The 9,385-nt window shown below is 34.1% G+C and overlaps 1 pseudogene; it reads left to right on the forward strand.

Annotated features, from left to right (window-relative positions):
• Nucleotides 1–7,724: 7,724 nt before the first annotated feature.
• Nucleotides 7,725–8,767, forward strand: LOC132735426 (SPRY domain-containing SOCS box protein 3-like; annotated as a pseudogene).
• Nucleotides 8,768–9,385: the final 618 nt, after the last annotated feature.

The following is a 9,385-nucleotide window of genomic DNA, read 5'->3' on the forward strand; positions in this document are numbered from 1 at the left end:
CTGAAGTATTTAATAGTGTCTTGATTTTTTTGTTAAACTCTATTACGTACAGTATTTTGCTTTATATTTATATTAAAGTATGTTGAAATGACATTGAAACTTCAACGTTGTGCCAACGTTGAACTTCAACGTTTTTTAAACTTTCAAATTCGAACATAAATCTAACGTTATTTCAACGTTGAAATCTGATCATACTTCAACGTTGTTCACCGTTGATGTGCCTGTTTGGTTACTTCTATCAAGGACCTATTGGCGGTATTTTAATATTATTCAAAATTCTATGAAAGTTTGATGCTAAATGCATCAATCATGATTTTTTTCAATCAATATCTAGGCTATAACCTGCATAGATATTGCCTGCACATAAAATATTGCGTGGGAGTTATCAACAATAAAATTATGCGTGGGAGTTACCAAAATCATTTTTCTCTCGTGTAATGGAATAGAAAATGACCAGTCAACATTTAACATACCTAATATTTACATTTTCAAATAAAGAAATTCTATGAACATTTTCTCCTTGCTAACTCGACGTAGTTTAATCAAATTCATAAAAAAATACAAATTTTGCGTGAATGTTACCCGAAATATAATTGTTTACATTGAAAATTTCTTTTGAATTTTTGAGTGTTTGTAAAAGCTATGAGCACAGGGGTGGAAAATAAGGTATAGGCGGCAACAATTCTTTATTCTGCGTAGGCTGCAACAGGTCTCGTATGTAAGTAAAAGGGATATAATAAAGAATTACCTGAAAAACACATGTGAAGCGAGGTTTTTAGGCCGCCATATTGTCTGTACGCGTAACCGTAAAAGTCACGTGATTCCCTACCGTGATCCTTGAGACGTATATAAGGCCTATGGCTTTATATCAAAAGATATCTGATTAAAACAGAAGGACGCCAGAAAAGCGGATAAGCAAATCATATAAACAATAAACATTACAGTTACTGGCAAGATGAATTGAAAGATTGGGGGTGAAGGATGGGGACTGGGTAAAAATGATAATATAATGTTTTAACCTTAGTAAAACAAAACATGTTGCGCCCTCGTGTTATCCAACTATGCCCAGAGACGAGTTAAATACAATGTAGATTCAAACCTTTTAATGCTACTTAAGCTGTAAGGATTACTCGTAAAAGCGTTTGTATTTGTTTTGTCGCATATATATTGTCGTATTGATGTAGGTGATTTTCTTGTTGCTGCGGTTTCTTAAATGGCATAGGGTACTTTTGTTATGGTCATAGACTTATCTTTTCATGTAAATTTAAATGAACATTTTGGTTTTTCTGTTCAAAGATGATTCGCTTGGGAGAATCGTCTTAATATATTAGTATATTATCTGTGCCATTAACCTGTTTCAATCCCCAGGCGTTTTTCAAGCAATGCCCTGCTTACTAGTATATGTTTTATGTCTTGTATACAGTTCAGTGTTTTGTTTATGTTTTGAATGTTCTGTGTATAGTCGTCTAATTATTACCTCCCCTTTTCTTTCCATTTTTCCCTTTTTCTGTAGTACACGTTTTCATATTCCTTTTATATAAATAGTTGTTGTCCTAATTATAATACTATAAATTAACTTGCCCGTGCCCCCTCCCTCTGTGGTGCCCTAGCTGTCCCTTCTCACCTTTTTGCCTTGTACCTTTCCCATGAACGTTGTTCTTCGATCCTTGTTAATAATAACCCTCATATTTTAATTTTTTATAAAATCTCTAAGTCATTCAATCAATTATAATTGACATCTCATGATGCGCTCAATAATTGCACAGTTAATTATTCCCCGTCTTGCAGTTGTAACATGCATGGTTGAAATAAAAAAAATCGGAAAGCAGTCAAAATGTAATTTATGTAATTTCCTTCAATATTGGTTCAGAGGCAGACAGATTTCTCATATTTGAAAACCAACTTTAAAAATTTCCCTTAATTATGAATTAAGCAGTTCGTTTCCCATGTATCATTTCGTGTCATCTGGAAATCGATCGCTTTTTAACTCGATGATGAAGAGTTCAAAATGATGCCGGCACTTTAATGCGACCGATAATTGTCGACAATATGTTCTTATCGCTATTGGAAATCGTCAGCGTACTGATTTTACTGTCAGTAATTGCAATTAGTATTTGCTGCCGGCGTATTAGGCTCTGTTTTTTTTACTATTTTCCCAATACGAACACATGTATCAACTTAATCATATTAGTGGGAAACGAAAGAAATACATGCATTAAAATACTTAGGAACATTTGGTTCATGAAAACTCATGAGCTTGACACAAAATCTTTAGCTAGCATCGGAAACCCTGAACTTAATCATCCCCTGATCATTCGTTCCCCATAGTAGGGCTTCTGATATTTTTTACAATTTTGAATGCGGGTCTTTTGTACGACCGTCGAGCAGGGGTTTTCTTTCTCCTTACGTTCTTTATTTCTATTAGCCATTTTCTTCATTTTATATCGTATACATATCTGGTTATATTGAGAAACGTACAAAAGCCCCCCCCCCCAATCCCAGGGCACGGTTATGTTGTGTACAGAAACAACCACTCTTCTGTGTCTCAGCAGACAATGTCATCATTTCAAGATAAACGTTTGTGAAGAAACTCAAACATTTGAACATTAGTAAAATTATCTTCACGTTATGGCATCCCGGAAACTAGACATATGCCCTCTTCGATCGTTATGGTTATGTCTTTATTCCCGGATAAAGGGTCATAAAGTAAACGGACCCCCGCCACCCCACACGCGCGCACACACTCTAACAGTTACACATTCAAAGTGTATTTCTTCAACTGTTCTATTTGAACATTTTATTCAATATCATTTATCATAATAAACGATCATTAACATATTAACAAATTAACATACTTTCAAAATGAAGATGAACATGTTTATAGAGGTGATTATGATATTATCTTTAAATAACAAATTAATACTATACTATAGTATAGGGCAACATATGAGTATGTTAGAAATCATATACACAGCAGCGACTTTGAAATTTCAACAACAATATATGCACTTACATATGCATTATTATTGAAAATTAAACTTAAATATATACAACACTTTCATACTTATATATTTATAAAATATCCAAAAGAATACTTAATTATGGGGGGGGGGGTCCAAGGATACATTTCAACTGGGCGGGGGTAGGGGCAAATGCCCACAATGATATTTTTTAGACGGGGAGCACATGCCGGATCATAGATCATCTTACGTTGTTAAATTCAAAGATCCGTTCTATAAATCGTTTCATCTTATTTTTCTTTGTTCATGTTCATTTTAAAAATCATCGTAAATGGTATTTTTCAGGTCGAATAGTAATACCGGTATTATTTGAAATTTAAGAAGTTTTCGAAAAAAGGATAACTAGCAAACGTTTTCAAGTAAAATCGGAAATTATGAAATTATAGGTGGGTACTCGAGTTAGAAAGACGACAGCTAACTCAAACAAGCTTTTTAGGTCATAAATAACCTTCTTTATTATCTTTTATCAATAGTAAATGATTTTTATTTGTTTGGGTCGTCAGACCAAACAAATAATGGTAGCGAAATTTCAGAGTCTAATGTTGCTAATTGCAAATGCCGAAAGTAGTCCAATTTTTTGGAGCGGTTACTTCCCTTTTGTATGTACACTAAAGCCGAAAAATTCAGGGGAGATCACTGCGTAAAGATGGTCAAAGACAGGCGCATCAATTTTCAAGCAAAGTAATTCCCGAATGGTCAAAGATTTCTAATATTGTTTTATTGTATTTTCTGATCGAAAATAACTAAATACAAAGCGGACATTCAATCTCTGACACAGAAGTTTACTACAAACCTAACAACAAGTAGTTCTCAAAACAGCTAAAAACTAGCGATTTAAAAGAAAGAAATATTTTATTTTGTTACAAGTATCCAACAAATTACAACGCATTTAAAGTTAAACAATAGCGTTGGCTTATAGAATTGTCAATAAATGCACAATCACAAATTACGCGGATGAATATGATTTTATCAATGAAACACTATTTTTAGCCATGTTGATTACCGAATACTACACAAACCGAGTAGTGGAATATATAGATTCTACATGCCAGACCGTTTGGGCGAGAGGATTTTTGCTAAAATATCTACTTCAATTATAAACAACAGGTTTAGCCTAAACAAAATACCTCGAAATTAATAAGGATTACAACCGAACTGCAATGGAAGTTCCAAATTTAGAATGATTTGATATTATTCAGACACACTGTGTATAACTTTTCCGTGGTACAAGGGTAACGCGCTCGCCTCGTGAGTGAGAGGTCTCGAGTTCGTATCCAAGTCGAGAAAACTTTTTATTTTGTTAAATTCTTTTTTTTAAGTGTTTTTGTTAAGGAAGTAGCCATGATATACAAAGATAAAGTGTGGCTGTCGTAAAAAAAGGACATAAATGATTTTTTGATGCAACTCTAGTTATGCAGAATTACGGATGTATCAAACTCTGGTGCCTTACAAAAGGAATTATAATACATAAAAATAAACTTATACAGGAAAATGCATACAGATATACAGTACGATTGCAAAGATCAGAAAATACCACAGAACTTGCAGCCGTTTGATTCTTTATAAATATACATGCTTATAGTAAGCTCCAGGATTATTTACATCTGTGTTAAACAACAGTTAAAGTCGTTACAAGCCCTAATTTAGAATAATATGGTTTTCTTCAGGCCGTTCACATATAAATTCACCGTGGCTGAAGGGTTTTCGGGCTCGCTTAGGAAGCGAGAGGTCTGGAGTTCAAATCCCAGTAAAGGTTACTCATTTTTTTAAATTGTTAAAGTCAAATAAACATTGGATTGAATATCAGTGTTGCAATTAGTCTAATAGCCAATTTACTACAATTAAAACGCTGGAAAGCATTGGTGGCACTAAACATATAATCTCACAACCTGCACCTTTCTTACATTCTGAGACCCAAACAAATTCAGCGCCGTCTGTGCTTTGATTTAAGTACTCTAATACAGACGCAAACCGCTGCATTATGTGCAACCCATCTGCCGCCCTTTGACCTTTCCGTGTTATAAATATCTTTCCGCATTATTATGAGGAAATCATCGCCCTATTATTTTGATTCCATAAATATATCTAAATATAACGGTTAATTTTGGAGATCCTTTGATTATTCCTAAATATGCGGTAAGGGTCTGGATCGGTCCTTTTAATGTAAGGGGCTATTTACACAATTGTGCACGCGTAATTGGAAAAGTTGTTAATTATGCCGAATTCATTTATGCGACACGCGATAGTTTAATTACAGCAATCTTTTGATGGTGCTCCCAGATGTCACAAGGTGTACTAATGTTACTGCATGTAACAGATGGGGGTTACACTACCATAAACAAATTTTGATATGCCGTTTTTGGATTTAGTATTTTCATCATGTAATTTTATTATTCTTTTGTCTCCTCCTTTGACTTTGTATACATGACATGCGTTTTGTTAAAATAGCTCGGGTTTGACTAAAGACAAAGGCTATTGTCGTGTTGGTGATATTCTACTCTTTTTTTAGAGAATTTTGGAGTTTACCTTGGTAACTGGTATTAAAAGAAATAATATACACTAAAGGTTTTCTGTCGTTTACAAAAAAAAAGTGATTTTAAAGATCAAGTAGTATAATTATGGTAATCATTCTAATCGTTCATTTGCCGAATTCGTCTCTCATATTTACAATACAATAGAAAGGAACATTTTTTTTTTACTTATTAATTTTTTTTTTGGGGGGTGTGGGGGGTGTGGGGGGTGATGGTCTTTTAAATCGCAGTTGCCCTTAAATTCAGCCGAAAACAAAAATGCTTTCTGGGGCTAAATATAGTGACTTTTTCTTTTTTTTTTTTTCCTTTATATTTTGACTTTTGATATTAATTGTAATCGTTCTGTCAACATGTAAAATACCCGGAGATAACGTTATCGTGAAAATCGTACATTAACGACACTCAAGTGTTATGACGGGTGACAAAAATCCGAAATTCAAACACCCTGTTTACATAGTAATCTTTATCTGTGATGTTAATCAAACACTTCGGTTCCAGATCCCGTTAAAACAACAGAAACCAAAAGTGATGACACCAATATCCGGGCTACTGGTCATAAACAATGGTAGAATGTCAGTTTTTGTTAATTCGGACTATATACATTCTGTTAATTCCGGTATTATTTTAGCAAGTCTCTCTTTTCTTTGACACCTTTCCTTACAAGAGTTCGCGAATCTGTTTACGGATTTCGGATTAAAAAACTGACAAATAACAAAATTTGAAAATGATTAATCCCGGAAGACTTCTGTACAAAAGAAGACCGCCTCTCACAACACCGGATTTAAGGCTTTTAACTTTAATGTTCCTTTTTACAACTTCTTCTTTCTTTTTTGAGAAATATTAGACAGAGATTTGCGCTCAAAATGCCAACAATTTACTAAATTTCATTTTTTTTTCTCCTTCAAAGAAGGCCCTCCGTTAAAAAACAGTATTTAACTAAGAAATTATTTTCGCAGACAACAACAACGAAATGTAAAAATATCTTGGAAAGCAGCTGTTCAATCAAATAATCTGACAGCGTGTTATTAGCAATCTTGAACATTGATTTCAGGTAATCAAAGTTATTGAAAAGTTATCGCTGTTTAAATTGTGTGTAATTTAGATAACTATCTCCGAGATATAAACTTTCTGACACTTTTGGCGTGTTTGTTGTGGCTACAGTGTTTATGGTATTTCAGAAAAAAGGTGATGGCATTTCAAAGACACGTCACAGTTTATTCTTTGTATTCCAATAATTAGCCTCAGAAAAACGAAAACAACACACACAAAATGAAAGAAAGGAAGAAAAAAAAACAAAAACATCTGGTGCGCATATCCCAATATTGGTTCAGAAACAAATGTTCTTCTTTCTTTTTATTTTTTTCTTTCTTCCCCAAGTAAATGATAATTTTAGAGAGAAAAAATAAAGTCTATGAAAACCAACACTAGGAACACTAAATTTCAAAATGGTCACAAGATCAAAAGAAAACCAGACTTGTTATTTATAGAAAACCAGACTTGTTATTTATGAAAGCTATATTCTGTCAGAGACTAAAAATTATAGCTTTGTCATTCTATCAAAGAATTTTTAATTTATCCCCAAACTTTATTTTGAATTTACAGATTTGACGCATTGTTCTTTCTAAAAAGGCCTTATAATTATTTAATTTTCATGTTTCTTTTTTTCTTTCAGTATTTTTTTAAAAAAAAAAAGAAACGTTATTAGTTACACTTCATTAAAATAGGATAGGTTTATTTTATGATGTTTCGCATAAAATTGTTATTAACAATATATCTGCATGAATTTGATTTATCAATTATTAACAAGGTTCTTTATCAGTAATCAATACATTTGAATTTAAAAGCTTTTGTGGGATTTCAAATTCTGTGAGAATATCGCGTATCCGAGGTATTCCGGTATCGGGAACAGCTGGTTGTCGCTTAGCTCCTCCTACCGTTATATTAATAACACAATAAGCGTGCCGAGCACGCGACAGTCTCGCGACGACGATCATTGGCTGAAATGATTATTAAGGATGAATGGTTCCCAATGCTTTAACGGGATGTTATCACCTTTAGCTTTGTTTGCGACCAATCTGTCGCGCACTGGTTCCCACCATCTATTGTCTGTTTAACCGTTATAAAAACCGTTACAGAAAAAAATCATACATCACATTTCGGTTACTGGAGCAGATTGCAGCTTCTGAAATTATGACAGTATTTTAATATTCCTGTAAAAATATATACTTTATTTAAACATTTATACAGAATGTTGTAACACAACCGTTCATTAAGAGTGCGCACTTAAGGCTGACGCATTAACATTAGCATATATGGATTTTCGTAGTTATAATAAATGCATGGACTATACCATTCTGTGACATGGAACTGCTACTGCGCATGAACAGTATTGACTGGAATCATAATCACGGAGAAGAACAAATAAGATTGGAGGAATAATCAATAAGTTGACATTTAGATTCAGCGTTCTTTGTGAGAGAATATTGAACGCCGGATCACCATGGTTCACCATCATACCGACCTGATGTCACTAATGCTACAGGGCTGCGACGATTATTGGGCATGGAACAAAAAGGATAAATCACACGAGGTGAAACTAACAGTACCAGACAACAAACTGCCCATTTTCATCCAAAATGGTCGAACGGTACGGCTGGGCGTCCGTGGCACTCGGTGCTTAAACTACGGAACACATTATTGGGAGGTTAGAGTTTCACAGAGACTGTTTGGGAACAAGCATGATGTTCGGGTCGGTACAAAACACGCTAGGCTTCACGTCGACGCTTTTGTAAATTTAGTAGGTGAAGATGAACAAAGTTGGGGGTATTTCACATAAAGGAACTGCGTGGCACAACGGAAAAGGTCGTAATTTCACAAAGCCATTTCACGAAAACGAAGCAACAACCGTCGGGATATTGTTCGACTGGTCTAAAGGAACACTGTCGTACTTCAAAGATGGCGAACCGTTTAGGTGTGGCATTTTCTGGATTGAACCGTGTTAATCAAGAACTATACCCAATCGTGTGCTCAACGGCTGCTAAAACGGAAATGACACTTGGTCGACGCCGGCGGATGTAACCATAACTTACAGGATCGTTGTCGGGCAGCCATCGTGTCAAAATTAAAGGGGGAAAAGCAGAAAAGACTCACTTCCATTACCTAATAGAATGAGAACGTTTTTTGAAAGACACTCTTCGGTGATAGAGGAAGAAAGAAGTAAGTGCTCGGACAAAAATGTAGCTGTGTGTTCTAAGGGAATATGTGCAAGTGAAAAATACTGTGCCAATTCTTTTTTTCTTAAAGTATTACTTGTAAAATCTTAGTGTTTTAATTTTTATTGAGTATTTTTGTCTTTTGTTATCAAAATGAAAGCATTCTTTTCACTTTTTGTACATTTTTTGTATACTAATGTCTTTCATCGGCGTGACTGAAAGGTAACTCCGGCTTTCATAAATTTTTGATATTACAATGTTTCTAGTTCTTGTTTGATAACGCATTTATGATTTTTTTTTCTTTAATTATATCATTTACCAAAGACAATTGATAAAATAAATTTAAATGTCTGCAAGTCATATATCTTTTAAATATGAAATTATATTCTAAACAGGCATGAATGATTTAAAAAAAAAAATTATTATCACTTTTCTAGAGAAAAAAAGAATTCCTGGGTTTAGGCCCTTTGCGAATCGTTCCAAGATTAACGGTTAGTTCAAATTTTTCGATTTTCCTATCAGCTGTGATTCTTTGTTTCTTTATGTCAAAATTTCACAAAAACCGTTGCCTCGTATTCGGATCGATACAAAATTATTCACTGCTCAGCTGTCAGGCTTCGGA

Source organism: Ruditapes philippinarum, unplaced genomic scaffold (genome assembly GCF_026571515.1).
Source record: "Ruditapes philippinarum isolate M1 unplaced genomic scaffold, ASM2657151v2 ctg4396_1_1_1_1, whole genome shotgun sequence".
Classification (NCBI taxonomy): domain Eukaryota; kingdom Metazoa; phylum Mollusca; class Bivalvia; order Venerida; family Veneridae; genus Ruditapes; species Ruditapes philippinarum.